Source organism: Notothenia coriiceps, unplaced genomic scaffold (assembly GCF_000735185.1).
Source record: "Notothenia coriiceps isolate Sejong01 unplaced genomic scaffold, NC01 NC01_scaffold00037246, whole genome shotgun sequence".
NCBI classification, from domain to species: Eukaryota; Metazoa; Chordata; class Actinopteri; order Perciformes; family Nototheniidae; genus Notothenia; species Notothenia coriiceps.
Genome location: NW_011369947.1, coordinates 24,813,490 through 24,820,616, shown reverse-complemented (window position 1 = coordinate 24,820,616; position 7,127 = coordinate 24,813,490).

Below are 7,127 nucleotides of genomic sequence, written 5' to 3'. Positions count from 1 at the left end.
GCAAGCACACACAACCACACACACACACACACACACACACACATACCACCACGTACCACACGGCACACACACACAACTACTCTGAATCCCTTTTCACTGCCTGAAATTTTTTACCAAACTTATGTTCAATATAGTTCTAATTTTTTTCCTCTTCGATTCGAATAAAGGGTAGGTATAGCTTTTTTACAAACTCCAATACCCAGAAATGTGTTTAAGTATAATACACCTAAACCCTGGTCTTGACTATTTCATTTTCTCCCCCGTGACTTAAACGTATAGGGTCCACTGTACAAGAACCGTTTATAATTTCGAATGGACGGAAGGACTTCTTTTTTTAGGTTACTAGGGAAAAGAGGTGGGGAACGAAACCTTTATATACTCAAATTGAGATTAAAAAACGAGTTACGGTTGTTTCAGAAGAAGGAAAGTGTGTGATAGAACGCCTGTGTCTTTACAGATAAAATTCATGGTTTAATTTTTCCAGACTGTTCCGTAAACTTTTCGTCCTTATAACGACACCAACCATTACCCAATTCCGACATCTTACCCGTGAAGTCGCCTCCTCCCGGCTGATCTCCCACCCTGTGGTCCGGCGTTAAGTATTGCGCTTCGACCCGTCTCCTGTGCTGTCTCTCTCGTCGACCACGGTGGTCTCTGTGAACATACGGAATCATGGGTCGAGAACAACTCTGCATCCCCATCCGCTGGAAGGATCTGATGCGCGCTGTAGATACGTTTGCCTAAAGGTCGTTGTCGAAGGTATCCGTGACCTTTGTGAGCCGAAGTGTGATGTCGCTCACGAACAACTAGGTATCGTCGGGGGCCTAACGATTACCAATAAGAAGAACTGACCTATACAGTGAGAAAAAAGGCCTCTGCTATTCAGTATTCTACTCAACGGATCTCACACCTACGACAGTTTGACTTTTTGTCAAATTAGAGAGGTATTGTCTACAAGTCCTGCTTCTGTTAGTTACAATTGACAAGTGAACACCGACTTAATACCACCATAAATCGTGCAAATAGTAGTCTAAGCCTCAGTCAAATTTTTCTCCTAGTCGTTACATGTGAGTACATCTCGAAGGTAAAAACTAATCTCGAGATATTTTCTTTCGAAAATCAGAACCTAGGAGTAATTACCAATGATTAGTGGTTGGTGCTGAGGACAAAACCCTTCACGGGAGAAGGTGACAGACGACCTATGGAAGCTTGCTAGCGCTATTACTCTGCATCTTTTTTCCGTATTAATATCTCTTTCTCCTACCCCTGTTCAGGGGGCCAAACACGCCTTTGAAAAACTAATTTCTGTACTAATCAAATATCTACGGGTGGGGGGAAAATGATTATCCTTTGCAGTTTAGCGCCAGACCTGGTGAGAGTGCTGTGCAATACTTCTTGTCGCTGTATAAACACAACACAAGATTAACGGTGTTACACGCACGAAAGTAATAGTTTAGGTAAGATGAGGATACAGACTTACGGTAATTTGTCACTTCACTGAAAGTACGTGCGTTTGTAGTCGTCTATGTACTTATATTTTGCAGCCTCGATAGCAAACATGGTACAAATAAAAAGAGTGACCTCCAATGAATAATTGCGCTGTTTCGTGCATCGAGAGGAAGACGGTATCGCGAGCGTACAAGTTCCTGTCACAAACGGTATCCAACCTGATCTGATAACAGCCTCCATAATTTGCAACATATCGCGGTATAGAAGTGCTACGGTCCAATATGCCTCTCGTCCCAATTCCGTTGCGTGGTTTAAAAGTCTGTCAACTATAGTTTATGTCCGGCTTTTAGTTCGACTGGTTAGAAGTAGCCAAAACAACTAGTACAAAGACGGGCGCGGGCTGTTGTAAACCTGTATTCTTTTTTTTTAAAGTTTCTTCTCTTCATTCAGAAGGTCCAAATCGCAATTAGGTCAATTGACTACCGCCGCCGTCAGCCAGTGTAACCCGTATAGTTCAACGTGTCTCCGCCCGCCGTTTGTTCGTCTATAATGAAGACCTCTCCCCGCTCAAAGCAGAAATACCAGTATATTCTCTCTATCGTTCTTATGACTTATCAAATCTACTCTTTTCCGTAGCTTTGACGGATCCGTACCCAATTGAGTCATAAATAGTACATTGTCCAACTTTGGTTACCTTATATTAATGCGGATGGAGAGAGACACGGAGTTAACAGTTGTGGTATAGGGACTACTTACTAGTATTGGTCGCTTATTTATCACTATGTCTCGGATACGAAGTGACTTCACAGGGAACATCTTGCAACGTCAGTCACGACAATGACTAATCGGAGTCACCCTTACTTTTGTTGGAACTCCTCACCCCGTGTTCTATGGGTGGCGTGAAAAAACTTTACTAAGTCAAATCTGGGTGGGAGGTGAATATATGTACACTTTTCAAGGACCACTATTTAGAATATTATTATTAAAGCCAGATAGTGAGAGGCGTGAAACATTCTCGCGACATAGTACACACACACACACACACACACACACACACACACACACACACACACATTCTGTGAAGGATATCAACAGAGATCACCTTGACATGGTTTTACTCAGAGGCAATTCAGAGGGCCACAGATAAACTACTTTAATGTACAAAGGGAGGACTGCACATGTTTTTAAATGTAAAACTTTCCAGAAATCGTTTAAGTCCACTTGGCAAAGTCTACTGCTCACTCCAGATAACAGAATGATGTATTCATTACTTCAGCATGCCCTTGGGTAAGATAATATAGAAATAGAAGTGAATGCCTTTATTTTTTAGGCTCACGCCTCTGTGAGTTTTAGAGGTAGCTATCCCAAAATACTGGAACGACACGCATCAGCCAATAGACAGACATTTAACATCCCCCATGCATGGCAGCTGGATAAGCATTGTCCCTTTATCTCTTGGGCACTTTTCTACTCTGGAGAGAGCTATCCAATCAACCAGCCGAGCCAGAAGACTGGTGTCTGAGCGCTGAGGTAGAACAATGATATGACATGAGAAGCTATCTTGTCACGTGAACCAGGGACACACAGAGAGTCAGCTGCCACCAGACACTGGAGCTAGTACCAGCGGCTTGTTGAGACGAGGGGTAGGGACCTCCTAGACACGCACATATGCAAACAATTTCCAGCACGCTTCCATACACTGAAACACGGCTCACACTACAGCACGATAAGTCAAATCATGTATGTCAAACAGATAAAACCATGTAGCGATAGCACACAGGGAAGGAGGCATTACTATAGGTGGATCCAGTGTGTGTGTGGAATAAATAGAAAGATTAAAGAGGTTGTGGGATTAAAGCATTGAACAACCAAAACAAGGAAAGAAAAACAAATATTTGTGTCTAATTGCACAATTATCCATGATGCCATTAATACACTCTTTCTATGAGACGGACATGAAAAGGAGCTATTCGTTTATTCAGGAAAGGCCTGCTCTCTGCTAACTAGGTGTAGCCATATCTTCACATAAACAGAGAGCAGGGAAACAACCTTGGAGGCAGTCGTCACATTGATATCAGTCACAGAGGGCACAGTATGGCACTGATGCTAATTTATTTACCATTGTAGAAACAAAAAGGACCTTGCAGCAGTTGCCTTGGTAATGAAAACACAGCAAAAAGTCATAATTATTTATAATAATAATTTATACAACCCTCACAAAATTCACCCTCCTTATATTTTACCCACACGTAAAACAGAAGACAAGGGACTGCAAGAGACACTGACGGAAGCACATATGATTGCATTTGTAGCTCTTTATCTTTGGAGACCAGACAGTTTGTATGTACTGTCCAACTTGTACTGTTAGAGGATAATGATTGAAGAGGCCTCTACTTGTTCTACATGACTGTTTGTCATCCATTAATCACAGGCTTGGTCCTTTGATCCCTGGCTACTCATTTTAACATGTTAACAAAATAGACATGCCAAAAAAGATTCAAGTCCTACGATGCACGATAAAGGCAATATTTGTCTCTTCTCTAACAAACATCCCTTCATGCCACCCACTTCCTATCCCGCCTATTCCTTGAAAGCTCATAGTACTGTTGCTTGGGCAACCAGGTCCATGGCAATAGCCTTAGCCTTTAGCTTAGTATTGTGGTTAGCAAGGATTTTTTTCACCAGCCTCGTGTCAACAGCCAGATGATACAAAATTACAGGTTGAAAGGCTGTTTTCTAATATGAAAAATCATAACATTTCACATGAATGACAACAGGCAAGTAAAAACGTAAGCATTTTTTTAAACTGCAACTATCAGATAAAGTTCTCCTTTACCCCCTCGGGTTTGATTCTTCCCTGGTTAAATTTGAGTGTTCTGCTTTAACTTCTCTTACATTACACAAAAAACATTCGGTCAGATTTGACACAAACACGAAAAGAGTGTTATCTCAAAATACAAGCAGGCTAAGGTATTTTTAGAATAACACAGAAACGAAACAGACAATGAAACAATTTGCATTGAAGCTGAAAGCAATCAATTAAAGCAATTAGTTTTGAGCTCAGGGGGAATGCCAAGATGCCAAGGTTCTTCCTTTTCATCAATATCATGTGATGGCCTATTAGCATCAAACAATTCATTCAAATAAACTTGATTTGAAAGAGCACGGCAGAGGAGAATTAGGGTAAAGCTAAGCATGACATAAAGAGAAAGAGCAATAGCAGACATCATTGAATAAAGGTCAGCAAGACACAGAGTAAGAAGAACCCTTTATACATGCATTTATGTGAATACATTCGGAGCTTTTAGGTTTGCTTGAAGGACAAACGTTTTAGAGTAGAAAAAGCAGTCTTCATTACAAAGAAAAAGAACCGATTTAAATCAAGATGGCTTTTTTTAGAACATGGTCCAGCTCAAGTTTTTTCAAAGTATATACAGAAAACTTATTTCAAATGAGATTACTGCTGCGGGAGCAAGCCTAAAGAGAAATCATCGGTGCAAGAAGAGCATATTGGCTGAAACGGAATTGGCAGATTGACTTCAACCGCCATGTACACTTTATCAGCATGAGGCCAATGATTAGAAAGCTTGTCCCACTGGATCAATATGCTCAGGCTCCATATAATTAGCTTGGCCCTTACCTTTTTCATTCAGAAGCAATACAGCAGTTAATATGGCCGGTGATAGCACGCTTTAAAATCGTCAAAATGGATGTTGGATTATATGGTTTCACAATCTCTTTTTAATGATGATATCACACTGTCTGCTAAACATCATATTTAAACATAGAGTCAAGGTGAGGTAGGTAGATGAACAAGTGGGAATACACTAATGACGTTCACCTTTGAAGCGTGACTTGTCTCGGGTGTATCCGCAGATATGAATGTCTCCACATCGCTGCAGTCGGTGGGAGTCGACCCGACGAGGAGGATGCATGTTTTGTGATGCCATTAGAGTCTTTAGAATCTCAATTACTCTTAGTATACGATATATCTTTCTATCAATCTGAACCTAATGACAATGTTTTGTTTCGGCTGAAAAAGAATATCCCTGATAGTGTTTAATTTAATTTTGTTAAGTCAATTGGTGCTATGGTAATGGCTCGGCCCCCTTGCTACATGCCTATTCCTCATGAAAGCGGGGGCTCTTTAAAGGTCATTGCTAAGCTTGTAGCTCATTTTCAACTAATAAAGACTCTAGGTTCCGCTGCAGAATCAATAAAACCGGAAAATGGCTGTATAACAGTGAAACCTTAATCAAGACTAACACACGTCATGGATTTGCAGTCATATCAGTGCGAGTCAGACTTTCAGTGGGGATGTCATGTTCTTTTACGAAATCCACAGTACTAGTTCATATCAGTTTTCACCACGTAATGCAATTTTTAATGAGATTTTTTAATGCCTTCTTTTAAAACAAACTTGTGCCAGGTGAGACATTTTAATACAAGTACTATTAGTGTGGTGTAATTATATGTGAATAATAACTTAAAAGGAATAGTGAAAGGCAAATATAGGTCAAACAACATTTAAAAAATAATGAGGAGTATTGGCGTATTTTATATACTTTAGCACTTTAACGCTTTAAAAACTCCTCTTCCTTACTGATAAAATACACTGCTTTGATCTCTATGCGACTACAATCATTTCTGAAAACGTTAATTCTTCACCAGCATGTAAGTAACTGACTTTGTCCATTATCAGTGGTGCTGTGGGTTAGTGGATTTGAACACATATCAGGACATGGATTCAAATCCCTACAGTGTCTCAAAATCAGATTGCATTAGAAAAGCTTGGGAAACAAAAAGTTATACCTTATCCTAAAGATTACTCATTATTTCACAGTGTCCTTCACTTAATATCATTTGTGTGTCACATATCTTTTTGACTATTAATACAATGATGTTCTTCGCCACTCAATGGCATCTTGACATTTTCTCCCATCACCCAGATACAATTAAGAGCTTGCAGCTTGGACACACATTCTTTATCTTGAACATTGAAACATTAAAAACCCAAATAGATTTCTAATTATATATAATATGAAGTATGTTTTTTGGGAGCAAAACCTCAACTGTAGAGCTAATTTCTGTGTATATTCTTTGTCAGGTAAAGTCTGTTAGTGTGACATTTTAATTAATGCTCATTAGTGTCACTCTCGTACAAAAACTATCCATCCACATCCGGGTCTTCAAATAATAATTAAAACAATGGCATAATGGCAGGTAAGTTCTGATGTGGTGAACCTATCCAAACAAACTGGATCCAGCCTAACAGTACTTCAATGCCTTCATTAAAGATGTTCTTGTGTTCTGAAACAAAAGTTAAACTCTATCAGGCTTGGAATTTCGTCATTTTAGGGGCAAGGCCATTTGGCCTTGGGTGTCACACATTTTTCCAGGGCGCAAAGGCCACATGCCAGGGCACAAAGGCCATTGAGGGAAACATTTGGATTTGGAGCTTATAAATAAATAACTTCACTTTCTGATAAGAAAAACACACAAATGACATGGGAAACAAATCACTGTTTTAATCATCATATAGGCCTATGCCTCCTTAGTATTATTAGTATTACCGTATATAAAATACTTTACTTTGAATAATTAGTGTTTGGTATGTTTTCCATCTACTACTTCTCTCATTCACAAATCCAAAATCAAATCAAAATCTAAAATTATAA